The 17,591-nt window shown below is 38.5% G+C and overlaps 1 protein-coding gene across 3 annotated transcripts in view; it reads left to right on the top strand.

Moving 5' to 3' along the window:
* Nucleotides 1–17,591, top strand: part of dpp10 (dipeptidyl peptidase like 10) — a 798,815-nt gene that overhangs the window by 461,247 nt on the left and 319,977 nt on the right. The gene's annotated exons all lie outside the window — the stretch shown is intronic.

Below are 17,591 nucleotides of genomic sequence, written 5' to 3'. Positions count from 1 at the left end.
GAGCACCATCCAGAAATGAGTAGGGAATATTCAAATAAAAACAGAACTGTGAATCAGTGCTGAAATCAATACTGACAATATCCCTGTCTGTTGCTATTTATTGAATTCATTAATATCTTGCCTTTCTAATAATGGAATTCAAGGTAGTGAAAAACATATTTTAAAACAATACAGATTAAAACTATAACATTCATTAATAAAAGTCTAAATGTAAATATTATTATAAATGAATATTAGACAGAAATAGAATCCACATGTCAGCATTTACCACATACAAAGAGGAAATTGGAATAATTTTTCAAAAATCAATGTCTTCTGTTATATTCAGGAACTAGGAAATCATTAGTGGTCTTATAAATATTAAATAAGCAAGTAAACAAGTAAACAATAACTCCATATTTTCTCATAAGATGTATATGCTCAGAAATGATTGGGCATAAAACTTTGAAAATAATACATCCCCTGGAAGACCAAGAGCTGGAAAATATTAAATGCGCTGCCTGACTTACCAGACAGGGATGTTGCGGTGGCAGGCGCCTTCCCACTCACTATTGCTCCTGGGGGTTCCTTCTTTCCAGAAGCCCCCTGCGCCAAGCACTAGTGGGTCCCACCCTGCCCACTTGACTTGCTAGGTGCTGCTCAAATTTGCTGGCAGCCTATATAAGGCTGAACTCCCATTTTATCATATCTCCTGTCTGGTTCCCAGCCAGCATCCCACTATATTCCAATAACTCCCTTGACCATTCATATGTTTATTTACACCTTGACTTCACACAATATCTTTTCTTTTACCATTTCTGCCTCACCACTATAGTCACTATAGTTTTGCATTTCTATTGCTATTCAAATACACAACTTGCTCACTGATAAATATAAATGTCTGTCCTAGATACCTTATTCTGTGCATATGAAGTCTACAAAAGCTTATGCTACTAACTTCTTTCTCTTAATATCAAAGGCATTAAATATGTCTATGAACATAGCTGTGTCTTTGAAATCTTTTTTGCTTCTCTCAAAATTTTTCTTTTGTTTAATCTTGAGGAAAATTAGAAACTATGCTGAAATGACATATCACAAATCATAACTGCTATGTTAATAGCAGCATTACTTTTTAACTACGTTGTTCTTGATAGCTTTGGAAAGGACTGTCGTATTTGTAAAACTTGCTTATATTTATAACTATGTGTAATGTTTTATTAAAAGGTTGTGTTTAAAATAATCCTTAGTTCATTACAAATTGAATATTATAATAATGGAACTAGAGGAGAGATGTGAAGCATGTATATTTTAGATTCATGTTGGTTTCAAAGGAAAAAGCGATGTCAAAATTTTAATTAGAATTAAGAAAGACTTAAGAGAACTGGGCCACAAAAATTGTGGCCAGATGATGAAATGTTTTAATAAGAAAACTTTTCTGTGAACAAAACTGAACATCCCTTTGCTGGGCGAATCAATGTAAACCATATATCCTACCTAGATTGTTTTTCTTCTTTCAAACTATATCCATCCACCCAGTGAAACCCTTTCTTTGAAATGGCAAAAAATAATGGAAGAATGTGTTATGGGCTAAACTAAAAAATGAACATTTGGTATTGTAATAGATTTGCAGGCAGCTTTGTTATTCTGATTTTGAATTCATATCCATTGAAATCAATTTCTGCCTTGAAAAAAAAATCAAACTGAGTTCAGAAAGTATAGTATAGAATGAAAGACATGAGAGAAATAATCCCAAAAGACCACTATTGATTCCCCCCCCTGTAAAACGAGGTTGGTTTAACTAGGGACTGAGGGACTAAGGGTGGGACAGTATTTGCATGAGTGGCAGACTATTTTAATAGGGCATACTACCACCTGTAGATGTGATATTAGCTCTGACCAGAAAGTGATCTGTCCATAACAACTCAGAGGTATTAGTTACCTCCACCCACAGATCCATATGTTCCAAGCTGACAATTGCATCAAGTGTATTACCTGCCAAATGCATAGGTCCAGAAACCATCTGGGATACGCCAAGGTTTATCTTGGATGCCATGAAGTCCCAAGCTGCACCTGACAGACTGTCCTCTAGTGGTATGTTGAAGTCACGCAGAAGCAAAGGTCAGGGTGACTCCAACAATACTTCTGAGACCAGTTCCATGCGCTCGGCCAGGGAGTCTGTTAGGCAGTGGGGTGGATGGTACACTTACAGAATCCCCATCTATCCCTAGGTTTCGTCTATCCCTAGGTTTCCCTAGGTATAAACCTTATCCCCACCAGGGGACTACCTTATAGCTAACTAGATGGTTCTGGGTAGTCCTCTCACTACTACCCAATCTTCTAGCTGGCTCCCTCACCACGAGCCACTGTAACAGTCCAAGAGCTACCAGTATCCACCCAATGAGCTGATTTTCTACAAACACAACATAGAACTCATTAAAATAGGGCCTCTTCCACACAGCTGAATATAAGCCTACACTTTCTGCTTTGAACTAGAATATAGGGCAGTGTGGACTCAGATAACCCAGTTCAAACAGATATTGTGGGATTTTCTGTCTTGATATTCTGGGTGATATAGCTGGGTGGAAGTGCCTTCAAAGAAGACCTCCCGGGCCTTGTGGACGCAGCCTTATATTTGCTCCCTTTTCTAAGATTGCTGAGTCGCACCCAGCTGGAATAATAATAATAAGCCCAAACAACATAAATTAAAACATAGATCAGTAAAGTTAAAACATTATAACCACATAAAATAACATAAAACAACATCAATAGTGATTTAAAACCTGGACAGTAACGGTTACTGAACATTCAGAGGGCAAAAGTCTGTGTATGGAACTCTGAGTAGGGCTTGCTGGATGGTGTAAGGGCAGTCAAAATGAATGGGCCTGGACTGCAGTCTACTCACAAGAAGTGACCAACAGAAAAACTAGATGGTGATGCTCTTGCTTCTCGTCTCTTTAACAGCAGCAGCAGACTCAAGTTAAGTGATTTCAGTTCTACTAAACTGGGGGTTCAAAAACCTGTAGTGCCCCAGCTACTCCAGAAGGCCAATTCAGGACACAGACTTGTAGAAGGCAAAGCAGAGTTTTTTTTTTAATTCTCAATGACCAAAGAAGATATCAGCAGAGCTAGTGCTGAAAGTGCTTCTCTTTTCCTTGTGAGAGGGAAAGGAGGAGTGAATTGCTATCTTCACATTCCCAGTTTAGGATTCAGTATCCAAATAAAGCCCATTTACAAGGGCTAAATGAGTTGGGGCAGGGGTGAATGGACTTCATGATAACCACTTTCCCGTTTGAAAGTGGCCATAGCTGTTCACATGACCATCCTGCTTTCTTCAGGCTTGAACATCCTGGGGACAGGCACTTTCCCCTCTTATCCTAGACTTGGCAGTGACCACCAGGCTTGTGGTCATAGCTCATCACATCCACTTATTCTGAACAGATTAATTGGAGAAAGAAAGGGTAAAAATGGAGTAATTCGTTGCCCTGGCCAGCTACAGTGGATGCGACAAGTGATGACCACCAGCAGTTTGGTGCCTGTAGGTGTTGGTATACTAAGGATGAGAGTGGGAAGGAAAAGGGAGTTGGTCCAGGGGGCTCAACTGGATTTTGGTGCTCTTGGGCATGTGAACTTCATCCAGCTGCTGGGGCATCCTGGTTTCATAAAGTACAGACACCTGGCCATACGAATTCTAGTGGCATTGATGTATGTGTCCCAAGTAGATGGACTTAGACATAGTTGCTTAAATTTTGAAAATTTACAGGTTTGTTTCAGAGGTTCACTGTTCTTTTGATTGCTAATTTCAGAACAGTAGTACCCAGGAAACTTGAAAAGGTTTAGCTATCCCCCAACACCACATTTCAAATGGGTGACACTCTTCCTGTCAGCTTTATTAATTATCCAACTTTCACAACCTTATGTAGAAATTGGAAATGTAATGGCATGGATGATCCCGAATTTTATTTGGTGATATATCTTTATTCTTCAGGATATTATTTAGACCCATCATAGCTGCCCTTCCAAATTCTAGCCTCCTGGTTTCCTTGATTACACTTCTAATTTTGATTCATCAAGGAGTCAAGAGATAGCCATTTTTATTACTGTGTCATCTTGATTTCTTCATCATCTATGAGTCCATTAGAGCTTTAAAATCTTGTTTAGAAACTGAATGGGATGGGCTTTTGATGATGTGCTGTGCTGTTTTATGGTTTGAATAATATTTTAATGAATCTTAATATTTGTGATGTCTCATGGGCCTTGGAGTTCTGATCCCAGCGCCATTGTAGCTGATGAGGTTGAAAACAGGGGATTTTTGCTGGCTCAGCAGGAGCCGGAATCTTTCCAGATGCCTGTTGTTGATGATTCTACCCGAGAACCCATTAAGGAAGACCTTGAACAGGCCTTTTCCCCTGCCTCCCCTCCTTTTCCCAGGAAACAGTCCTATGCGGCGGGCCGGGGTGAGAAAGAGCAGTTTCGGAGAAGCTTGAGATTAGCAGCTAAACAAGACATTAATTAGCCATGTTCCCCTGGGAAACTCTAGGGAGGAACGCATCTGGAAGGAGATGTGTTTCGCTCTCCTTTCCCTTGGGAAAGGAAGCTCAGGACACCTGCTTTGCAGAGAAATGAAACTGAGTTAAAAGTGCCCGACACGAAGGATTCTGTGCGGAGTCAACAGATCAACTTCGAGAGTGATTTCGTGTTTCCAGCCAAGTGTGGACTTTGCAAAGTCCACAACTCCAGTTCCTTGCCTTGCCTTGTCTAGCCAAGTATTCAAGAACTATCTTGCCTTGTTTCCAGCCTTGGACCTTGCTTCTAGTATCAAGCCTTGTTTCTAATTTTGCTGTGGACTTACTCTGAACTTTGGAAGGAATTTGGACATTTCCCCACTCTATTGCTTGCAAATAGAGTGTGTTTCGGTTTGGATCTACAACTTTGGACTCTAATATAAAATATTGGACAATATAATTTTGGACTATTTCTGACCTTTCCTGAAAGGTCTTTTATTGGACTATATTTCCTACTTGTTTTTATTATTCTTACATATTCCCTTAATAAAGATATTAGATAGTTTTTGGCCTCCGTGTGTCGGTTCTTAGTGCTGTCGTTGCCCTGGGCGTGACAATATTTGTAATGTATAATGTTTTAGTTTTATAAAAATGTTAAAATTTATTTTAAAAACTTTTGTCAGTGTTTTTGTTTGATTTTTTTTATGGGAAAGCATCAGTGAATGCCAGGCTATATTTCAGAGGAAGATATGGCCAAAACGACATCTGAATATTCCTTACCTTAGAAAACCCTATGAAATTCATGAGGTCGCCATGGCATAAGTTGACATGTGACCTGAATGTGTGTGTGTGTCCATGTATGTTTTTAACTATATTGTTGGCCACCTTGAGTTTCAGTATAGGGAGAAATGCAAGATATAAATCATCATCAACAACAACATGGTTATTTGCATAGATATTAGCACAGAGTTCCATGAATTTGGTATTTGCCTCAACCAAGGCTTATTTCTTATGAAAGACTCAAATGGGTGAAAATGAACATTTCAGAGAATCTGGTTACAGGATAATAATGCTATACTATGTTGAATCATTCATGAATTTAAAGAAAAGGAAGTCAAATAATATTTATAAGAGAAGAAATGTTTTTGTTTTTTACTGCATTCCAGATCTTATTGTCCATGACTGATGAAAAAAACTGCTGGTTCAGCAGTACTGTTTTAGTATAAAGTGATTTTAGAAGCTGAAAAAACACAAACAAGATCTAGTGGCAGAAATTTAGAAAGCATAAATGAACCTTGAAAAGCTATCAAGATATGTTTGCCTTACCATTTTAATTTTATTTTCCCCTAAAAGTACTATTTTCAGAACACATTAAATGGTGTTACAATTTACCAAAGAAAACAAAACTAAGAGTCAGTGATAACCCAGTGAACCGTTATACTTCAGACCAAGTGGCATTTGTTCAATTACACATGTAATTGGATGTAATAATATAACTGGCCAAGATATTTATGGATTCCTAGGTACTTAGTTCTTTTAACAATCCCATTGAAATCAGCTGTGTTTAAAAGCATTTAACTTTGGTTAATATTTTACTTTAACATCTTTCTATCACAGTAATTCAGTTTTCAAAGATATAATGTTCTGCTGACCAAATGATCATGTGTTCAGCCTAGCGATACAAGGGCTGTACAGTTATTCCCTTCCAGCTCTGAAGAGTGTGGAGCAGATGGTTTTAGTGTTGCTGTTGGAACAGGATCTGCTTCTGTACAGTAAAATTTTTGTCCTAGCCTTCTAGTGCCTATTTTAACACCCTGGGTGGCATGCAAAAATTAATATCATATATTTATATGTGAAATATTGTCTTCAAAGAATGATAGTAAAATAACATCAGAGCAACCAGTAATAAAGTTAATAAGGTAAAGATCTGGAAGTGCATTCACTAGGTAGTGAAAAATAGACAAAGTGGTAGCCATGTTGCATCACTCTCAATGAATAAAACAGTGATAAGTAGTGATAGTGGTAGTGATAAGTCTATATTTTATTTGAAATACACAATGCTACAAGCAGGAGACAAAATAATTTATCAATGACTAAAAAACATGCCTAAAAGCTTAGTAATTTTTTTCTGTAAAGTTCTATGAAACTTACTCGTGGGTAAGTTTATATATAAAATACTAGTAATAAATGCATTTATCTGGAATTAGGTTACACTAAGGGAGCATGCATTGTAGTGGACTTAGACTACAACTCTAGAAACCAGGGTTCAGATCTCCACTGGGTGATCTTGGCAAGCACCTCTCTTCCACCCTGAGAGGAAATCAGGGGCACATCTCCACTGAATAAATATTGCCACCCCCTCCCCCCAAGATAGGGCTGCCTTAGAATTTCTATAAGTCAGAAACAACCCTAAGACACAGAACAACTATGAGCACATCTACACATGCCATTTACATTGGGACTGACTAAAGCGAGTCCACATAGCTAGTCTCTGAGCCACTCCAGTGATGGGAAGGTGTCCACACAGCCAGGCCTTAAACTGCCCCACCTGTGGGAAAGGGTGTTCTCTTCCCAAAGGTGCCGAACCTGGTTTGGTGCTGTTGGATGGTTACCCTTGGAATCACTGTCCTGTCCCTATTATGGCAGTGATCAAGGATATGAAATTGCTGGTAGTTATCACTTATTACTAGTGTTAATGCTGGCCAGAGCACCAGTGCAATTTGGGAAGGAGAAGGAAAGCATGATGGCCATATAAACAGTGGCATCCACTTCAGAATCAGAATTAGCCCAACTTTTACTCATCCCCAAAGGGCACATGAGCTCTGAAGCTTTGCGTACTCACTGTCACCAATATACCATACTTCCCTCCTTCCCAGGTGCAGTATTCAACATGTTTTGAAGGATGATGCTTTCCCCACATATAACCATGTTTATGGTTCAAAGGATATACTGCTGGCTTAGAGCAAAGGTGAACAACTGGAATACAAGGGACCACATTAGCTCCCCCAGGAGACCTAGGAGCATCACACTCCCCATATTTAGTCTCACATATACAAACAATCATTTTGTTGCTCCTGTGCCCCAAAACATTATCTAAGGGGTCTTTTCGGTCATTTTGAGGTAATTTTTAAAATTTGCAGACTTTTTTGATTTCTTGGGGCTTCCATGGGACTCCAATTATGCTAGAGTGTGGAACACTCCATACTCTCTAGAGGTCATATTAGAAGAAAAAACTACATATTTATCCCCAAGGGCCACCAGGTGGCACAAAAATGTCAACTTCTTAGAGTATGTCCCTTTTTGTAGCCAGATTATAAAGTGCAAGTCTATTTGGACAGCATGTCTACTGTCAATGTCAGAAAAAACACATAAAGAGAAAATAATTTAACTATATAATTTAAAGTATCTAAAAAAATCTATTTAAACAAGTAGAAGAAAAAAAATCTGTATTTTTATCTTGTATGCTTTAAAAATGGACAAGAAACAATCCCACATGCTTCCATTCTCTCACATTAGTAGAGACTTCCCAGTTCAAATTTGTGTTTTGAATGACTTTCATAAAAGTTATATAGTGCAACCAGCTTTCTGATAACTATCCACTTCATTTGATTCTCAGGCATTAGAATTTGTCATACCCTTCAAATATGTGAATTGACATTTTGTGATTCCCTTCCAGAATTAGCAAAAAAAATCAGGCTCACTTGCTACACTTTCTTGCCTTTGCTACCATGTGTAATAAATATATTTTTGGAATTTTCATGTATTTTGGCCAAGTTAGAAAGTGCTTTTCTTACTCCCTATAGGGAACTTTTACAACTGTCCAGAATTATCCTGTTCCTAAAAAACTACCAACCTCATAATACATTTTTAATATCATGGAGGCACCTGGTTAATCCATTATTCAGCGATACTAGTAAATAGGGACTGGTAGCTTCTGGTGTTATGAATTTCTCAAAGCAAATAAATAAATAAATGAATAAAGTAAACAGAAACGTGAAAAGAAATTAGATCATAGAACTATATGCTACATAGCACCTAGAAGACTGAGAAATAACCTAAAAATGTGCGCTGTCTTTTTGACTAATTATCACTTTGGTGTGAAAATGCCTTGTGAATCATTATTTTTAGATATTTCTGAAGACCTTGCTATGTTAAACACACATGGTATTAATAGAAATGGATATTGCTGATAAAGAGAGATGGTCTTTGGCACAAATCTAGGTAACATGAATAGCTTCAGGAGAACTGATCATTAAGAAGATAAAGGTCAGCAGTTTAAACAAATATAAGTTGAGTCATTCAACATACTTGGGTATTACTAATACATTCGGAACAATGTAGCACATTAAAAATAAATCTGAATTGGTTTAGTTCCTTTCATATCACGGAACAAAGTTGTCGGGACAAAAATAAATCAAATCAGAATAATAGAATCACAGAGTTGGAAGAGACCACAAGGGCCATGCAGGAACACACAATCAAAGCACTCATGATGATGATCTGCTTAAAAACCTCTAGAGAAGAAGACTGCACCATGCTCTGAGGCAGCATATTCTGCTGTCTGAACAGCTCTTACTATTAGGAAGTTCTTCCTGATGTTTAGATAGATTCCCCCCCCCTGCAATTTGAATAAATTACCCTTGCCCCCTCCTTGATATGATATCCATAGCTCCTATCAGGGCTGTAGCCAGAAAAAAAATTTGGGAGGGGTTTTGAAAATTGGGGGGGGGGGGGTTTGAACCCCTAGCAAACCTGTCAATATCTGCTTGAGATAGTGCCTGGAGGGACTCTTAATGTTTTGCGTCTCATAGACTAGCATGGGGATTTGGTTAACCAGTTAAAATTCATGAGTAAACCAGTTTTTTTAAATAACCTGAAACATTTTGGGGGGGGGGGGGAGGGGGTTGAACCCCTAAACCCCTCCCCCCTCGCTACAGGCCTGGCTCCTATGTCCCCTTTCAACCTTCTTTTCTCCAAACTAAACATACCCAGCTCCCATACCTGTTTCTCATAGGGCTTGGCTCCCAAACCTTCAATAATTTTGGTTGCCCTTCTCTGGGCATGTTCTAGTAAGATGAAGTTGAATACATTTTTTTCTTTAATATCCATTAATCTGTTTAGTATTCCTCTACATCACTTGCTTTTCAGATAATGAAGGTATGAAAGTATTAGAAATGAGATCTGGAAATTGGGTTTCAGTACTGAATTGGAGAGGCTGAGCATTTATAAAACTACAAGCAAACTGTGGCCATCTGGAAATCTTAAAAAGGTTTATGTACTTCTTTCCCACAACTCTTTCTAAAGCATGGCCTTGATTGATTTGCACCATTATTCTTCCCACTTCACTACCCAAACTATACAGTTTGACTCTAATTATAGGTGCTTATGTTTCCAAGCTGACAGAAGGTTTAAAACACACATATTGATTTTGTAACAAGAATTGAGAATAAAAATATCCAAACATGCCTTCCTTATCTATCATGAAAACTGGTAAACTGCCTAGCAAGGAGTCATTACTCTGAAATGAATTAATGAGGCCATTTGCTCTGAGGCAAAACTCACAGCATCGATGGATTTTGGCCAGAACTGCACAAGATGTTCAATGAAATGCTCTCACCTTTATTAGCATATGCATTATGACATATATGGGAAGCTGGGGTGCTGGGGGAGAGTCTCATTTCTGGGCAACATTCATCATTCTTTTTGTGTATAGTACTACCATGAGAGCCACAATCATAAATGCTGTCATCATAAATGTTAAAATTAAGGGCATTCATTTTAAATGGCTGTTCTTTGGCTTGATGCTTTTCTCATAATTATTGTGAAAAGCAGTTTGAACGTGCCTGTTGTAGAAAATGGAATAGAGCATCCCACCAAAACTTAAAATTATGTCCAGACCATTTTTCTAATATCTCAATTCCTTTATGTGCAGCTCCTGCTCATTCCCCTCCTTGTGAAGTCGCAGACTATAGAGCAGTGGTTCTCAACCTGGGGTCCCCAGATGTTTTTGGCCTACAACTCTCGGAAATCCCAACCAGTTTACCAGCTGTTAGGATTTCTGGGAGTTGGCCAAAAACACCTGGGGACCCCAGATGAGAACCACTGCTATAGAGGCTGTTCTACTGCTGCTGTTCTTGTTATTTGCTTTCAAGTAATTTCTGATTTATGTCACTGCTTTTTCTTGGCAAGATCTATTCAGGGAATGCGTGCCTTTCCTTTCTCTGAGACTGAGAAAATTTAACTTACCCAAGATCATGTGGTAGGTTTCCATTACTCTGCAGGGATTAAAACCCTGTTTTCCAAGATTATATTCCAACATTCAAACCACTACACCACAATGGCTGGAGCCCTCGGTGGCGTAGTGGATTAAAGCCTTGTGACTTGAAAGTTGGGTTGCTGATCTGAAAGCTGCCAGGTTTGAATCTCACCCGGGGAGAGTGCGGATGAGCTCTCTCTATCAGCTCCAGCTCCATGCAGGGACATGAGAGAAGCCTCCCACAAGGATGATAAAAACATCAAAACATCCGGGCGTCCCCTGGGCAATGTCCTTGCAGACGGCCAATTCTCTCACACCAGAAGTGAAGCAGTTTCTCAAGTCGCTCCTGACACGAAAAAACAAAACAAAACACAATGGCTCCTTGTTGGATGAAATTGTTTATTTTTTCCTCCCAAATGCACAGTAAATATGTAGCTTATATACAGAAATCATTTAAACGTATACCATATATAACCAAGAGCATATTAATGTAATTACAGCATACTAATGCAATTTTTCTTACATAGTCTAAAAGTGGGGGAACATGAGATCTTCCAGATGTTTTCCAAGTACAATTTCTATTGTCTCTAACAGTTGGGTACGATTATTAGGGTTGAGAGAAATACCAGTTCAACACCACCTACAAGACTGCAAATTCACACCCTTATTATACATAATGCTAATATTACTAATTACCTAATATCAGGGCAGCTTTATGATCAGTACTGGCACAGTTGGGCTCCTTGTCAGTTCTTATTCTGACCTAAGAAAACTACTTACATTGAACTGGTGCTTCTAAAAAGAGGGTAAAACTAAGCAAGAGATATAGTACATGGTAATTTGAAATGGATGAATGTTTTCAGGCTATGCCTAGCAATATTATGTTATGGCTTGGTAATGAAACAATGCTGGGTTTTGCCTCTGACATTTCTCATCATTCTCATCCAGAAAGAGTTTAATGCATTGATGATATATTCATGGCATATCTCGCCATATTGCCTGTCAACTTATGGTGAACCCATTAATTTCATAGGGTTTTTGTAGGCAGGAAATACTCAGAGCTGGTTTCACTAGTTTTTTATCTGAAATATAGTCTATTGTACTTGGCATTCATTGGTGGTCTTCCATCCAAATACAAATCAGGGATGACCCAGCTTAGATCAGATGGAATTTGGTACATTTAGGGTACTTACTCAGGTCTAAATCCAATTGTTAGGCTATAACAAAAGTACAGCGATCGAATCAATTGCTGAATTGTAAAGCAGCACTAATATAAATCCCATTACTTCAATGGGTCTTCTCTGCTTGAGACTAGCAATTTAATTTGGGCCATGACTTCTGCTTACAGTTATTTAATTTTTTTTGTTTGCAAATTTATTTAGAGGTGAATGTGTTTGTCTTCCTCCAGAACAATGAATATGGATGAAGGGGGAAAGCAGGATTTAGGCCATAAAAACTAAATGCACAGAAAAAGACAGGGGATACTTTTCTCAACAGTACTATATGTCAAAATGAACTTGTGCTTATTATTTTTCTTAAGATGAACATGAGCCATCAGTGTGATTTTATAACAATGAAGGCAAATATTAAGTATGAGAAGGGCAATGAAATTGATAAGAGGCACAGAGAACAAAACATATGAGGAAAGGTTGAAGAGACTGATGAAGAGAAGATTTAGACTGAGCATTAGGAAGAACTTTTTGAGAAAAAGAGTACTTTGGCAATTTAATCAATGGATATTCTTTTCTGAATATTTTCACAAAGAGGCTGGACAGCTGCCTTCTATGGATGCTCTGACTCGGGATCCTGCATTGAGTAGAGGTTTGGACTTTGACCCTGTGGCCCTTTCCAACTCAATGATTCTATGAAATACACCTATAATCATGCCAATATCCAATCAGATATGGGGATTTGATGGGGAGGAACCTTTTTCATTCACAAAAAGCCATTGTGCAAAAATCCATATACACTTTTTTCTCTTTCAAAATATTTGTTGTTCAGCTCTTATCAATTTCCATCTATTAAAAGATGACATTTCTCAATATGAAAAGGCTAGGAATTTCAAGTGAGAAACCAATGCTGAATTGATTTTTTGGCCTCTGTGATTGAGAATATTTTAACAATTACAGGAAGTGTGAACAATAATTTGTAGCTCAGTAACATTCAAGATGGGATAATATTTCAATTCACCATAACATAGACCGCCTTGTGAATAGTGAATAGCCTTGTTGATAGTTAAGCCTTGTCTTTAAAGAACATTTTTCTTATTTTTCAAATGTAATTTTTAATAGCACAAAATACTCTGGTTTCTCTTCAGATCATGTATATCTTTCACCTTTTACAAAATTTTATTAAACTTAATTCCTAGTTCCTTTCTTCTGTGCCTTGCATATCAACAAATCAATATAATCAATCTTTCCAAAAACAAACTCTACTTTAAAGGCTTTGCCTTAGGCTCTGAATTGAGCCTCAGGCACAAGAAAGGAAAATGCTAACTTGGATTAGTTCTAGGCCTAATTTTTGCCATGTGCGTCACTTATCTGTTAGGCCCCATGCAGTATCTGCTGTATTAGAAAATTATAGTATTAATGGATTCCATTCAAATAACTCTAGCAAATATTCCAGAACATTTGTAGGAATCGATTGGGGTGACAGATGTTGCAGCCAGAGTTGGTCTCGATGGTCCTTGTGATCTCTTCGAACTCCATGATTCAATGGTTTCAATAAGAATAAGAATAAAATTTCAGCATTGCATTTACTTGTGTATAGGTTGACTTCATGTATAAATCAACCTCATGTACAAGTCAATGGCATGTTTGTGGGCCAATTATAGATTTTGATATGACCAGTGGATAAGTTGAGGATCGTTCTGTGGCGAGTTAAAAACACCAATGCCATCTCGGGGGAACAGTTACCCTGGGCATTGCTGCAGTTGTTCTGCCCAGGCATTTAAAAAGTCAAGAAGTGGTGTTGTGGCAGATAGAGTACAGGGGGTTGGTACTTTTTTTTTTTGGTTGTCTTGGGATGGATCAAACTTATGCCAATTGCCATGTAGAGTCAATTGTACCTGCGGATAAGTCAACCAAGATTTCTGGGTGGGTTGCTTTTTCCCTACCAAAATTCTAGTTTATAGATGAGAGTATATGGTACTTTCTCTTGAAATTAAACCAATATTTTTGTGTCTACAATATTTTTGCTTAATTTTTTTTACTATACTCAAACAGCACTCCATATGCATGAATAATTTTTCCTTGACTTCACTGGGTACTATGATCTTGCTTTAACTAGGTATAAAAAAACTAACTAAAATAATGTGAACTAAGTTAAGTGCAACATAGAAGCTAAAAAGTGAAAGCTTTGCATAGTTCTTGATATGCTAAGTACAACCATGTTATTTGGCAGATTGTATCTCTCTGTATGAACTGACCCAAGTTCTGAGATCACAAACCACAGTTGAAAGGGACATGGGAGGGCCATCTTGAATGCCCCCCTATTGACTTTCAAATGGCAAACTAAACCCTTTTTATTCAGATAGGTTTTTTAAAAAGAAAGCTGTGAAAAAAATGGGCTAATGGATGCTGCATTTATTTAGCTAATCTGTTTTGAACAGCTTTTAAACTGTATTTAATAATTATTTTAATATTTGTAACTAGTAATTCTGTTGTAATCTTTATTTTTTGTATTTTTAAAATTGTATTGCTTTTTAAGCTGTGCGGTGCTTTGTGTCCCAATATTGGGGGGAAAGGGGAATGATGATAATAATAATAATACCAAATAATTTTGCTCTTCTGTGTAAGGACATCATTGAGGCAAAACCAAGCATATATTCTCCATAGCAAAATGAAGATATCTGCCTGCAAATCGTGTTGCATGTAGGGATTTCTCTCTGATCTAACTGTCAGGGCTGCAGAGTGAGAATCCCTCTGATCTATCTGTTACAGATAGCCTGCATTTTTTTTTAAAAAGGAGGTTGTACTAATCAGCTGACTGGTAAGGAGTCGGGAGGGTTAATTTTAGCCTTCTTCTTACGCACCAGTTTCCATTAAACACCTGACTGGCATGACTGCCAGTTGTCAGAGGAAATCTTCTGGGACACTTCAAGAAAGGAAAAATGAGAGTAGGTGGTTTGCTGCAGGTTTGCAGTTTTCTGTGACTAAAAAATCAACAGGGAACACGTAGGAAGGTGAATTTTTAACAGGAAAATTTCCTATGTATTCAGTCCCTTCCCATTTCTATGCTCTGCTCTTAATAAAAATAATAATAATAAAACTTTATTTATATACCGCCCTATCTCCCGGATGGGACTCAGGGCGGTTTACAGTCATAAAAGCAACACAAACATTACATAACAACATAATACACATTATTAAACAAAGTAAAATAATACAATTATAACAATAAATCACACTTACATGACCAGATCAAGGGGACGGGAACCATAAAGGGAAATCTTATGCAATATATTCAGGCTCAGAAGTCGGCGGTATTCCAATATAATTACTCAAAAACCTGCCGACACCACCAGGTCTTCAGTTCCTTACGGAAATTGGATAATGTAGGGGATTGCCTGATCTCTTTTGGCAATGCATTCCAGAGCCGGGGGGCCACTGCTGAGAAGGCTCGTTTCCTCGTCCCCACCAGCCGCACTTGAGACGGTGGTGGGAGCGCGAGAAGAGCCTTCCCGGAAGATCTCAAGGTCCCCACTGGCTCATAGGAGGAGATGCGATCACGGAGATAGGTAGGGCCCAAGCCGTGAAGGGTTGCTCTTAGCAACTAGAACTCTAGAGAACCATTAGTCTAATGGTTGTGAGAGTGGTCCAGAATTGTTGTGTTCTCAAATAATATTCAGGAGTCTACCATATACCATGAAGCTGTTGACAAGTCTACATAGGAACCACCAAACACATCGCCCAGACACGAATCAAAGAATATGAAAAGCACTGCAGACTAATTCAACCAGAGAAGTCAGCTATAGCAGAGCACTTGCGAAATCAACCTGGACACAGTATATTATTTGAGAACACAGAAATGCCGGACCACTCTCACAACCACCATGTCAGTCTACACAGAGTAGACATCGAAATCCACAAGCACATGGGCCATTTCAACAGTATTTTAAAAACCTGGAATCAAAACAGTAAATAATGAATAGCACTCAGAAACAGGAGAACTCCAGACAACAAGCAGTCAAGGGCCAGTTAACACCTCTTAAACCGAAGATGCCTCCAGGCAACAAAGGCCAGGCTACTTCTATGAAGATCCCCTCACTGATTGACTTTGAAAACTTCATGGCTACTCAAATGCTAATTCAAGCTTGTGAATGACAACATTCACACATGCTTTAAACAGGCAAGGGTTCTTTGTCCCACCCTGGACATTCCACAGGTTGTCAAATGGTACTATAGAAACTGCATTTGGGAAGAAATTAACATGTTATATTTTAGTCAATTATTTGAGTCTAAATTGGATTCTCATTGATGTCCTCTGGTTTAATTCCTGAAACAAGCTCCAATATTTCTTAAATACCCTTAATTCTGGAATGCATTAAAATAATTATCTGTGACCAGAGTTATCTGTGTTACCTTGAAAATAATGACCCCCTCTCTCCCAGAAAAGAAAGCCAAAGAAAATGTGTATAAGTCAGAGTTTTAAAAGGCTGAATTTTGCAAAGTTACTATTTAGACAATGCAAGAGCTAGGGTTCCAGATGGGTTCCAAAGTTCATCTTTTTAAAATACATGTAGCTTAAGAGAAGAAAAATATGCCATTTCTACCCTGAAGAAGATACATTTGATACATGACCAGAATGGAATCCCTCCCAAACAGCTCCCTCATTCATTTCCTGAGGTGTTCCTTCCACATAATGTTCCTTCACATGGGTGTCAGATGATATCCTATGTTGGATGGAGAAACACCATATACAGTAGAGTCTCACTTATACAATATAAACGGGCTGGCAGAACGTTGGATAAGTGTAAATGTCGGACAATAAGGAGGGACTAAGGAAAAGCTTATTAAACGTCAAATTAGGTTAATATTTTACAAATTAAGCACCAAAACAACAAGTCTGCCACTTGTTTGGGAGCATGGCTGCACTTGTATTGTTGTTGGGCATGTTGGCCCGCTGCACATTGCTGCCTAGAGAAACAGCTGTGTATCTGGGCGGGAGGAAGACTGTGTTGGATAATACAGAACGTTGGATGAGCAAAGGTTGGATAAGTGAGACTCTACTGTGTATATCAGTATGGAAAGCCCCTTTTGATGCACACTGCAAGGTGTGCATTGATGGTGGCCGAGAGCATGATAGTGCATGTATTGGTAGTGTAAGGTAGGTTAGTTTATACACAGTCTTTCCTCATATGTTCCTTGTGATGAGAGATATTTTAATATCCTGATGCTTGGGTTAAACCCTTGTGCCGGCAGGACTGCTGACTTGTAGGTTGGGTTGGTGACCTGAAGGTTGCTGGTTTGAATCTAACCCAGGGAGAGTGCGGATGAGCTCCTGTCTGTAAGCTCCAGCTTCTCATGTGGGGACATGAGAGAAACCTCCCACAAGGCTGGTAAAACATCAAAACATCTGGGCATCCCCTGGGCAATATCCTTGCAGACAGCCAATTCTCTCACACCAGAAGCAACTTGCAGTTTCTCAAGTCACTCCTGACACACACACACAAAAACCCCAATTACCATTATGTTATTATGTCCCAGATATAGCCAGTGCACAGAATACTGATTGAAATTTGAAATGGGAAGGTGGAGGACTTTTTTCTATTGTGTGAAGTGTTTTTAAATCCTGGGCACCCATCTCCCTCCTTTTTTGCAGTAATGCTCAGGCTCATTGTTTAGCATAAAGGC

This window comes from Anolis carolinensis, chromosome 1, assembly GCF_035594765.1.
Source record: "Anolis carolinensis isolate JA03-04 chromosome 1, rAnoCar3.1.pri, whole genome shotgun sequence".
NCBI classification, from domain to species: domain Eukaryota; kingdom Metazoa; phylum Chordata; class Lepidosauria; order Squamata; family Dactyloidae; genus Anolis; species Anolis carolinensis.
The sequence above is the reverse complement of the archived record's forward strand: the minus strand, read 5'-3'. Positions and strand labels throughout refer to the sequence as shown.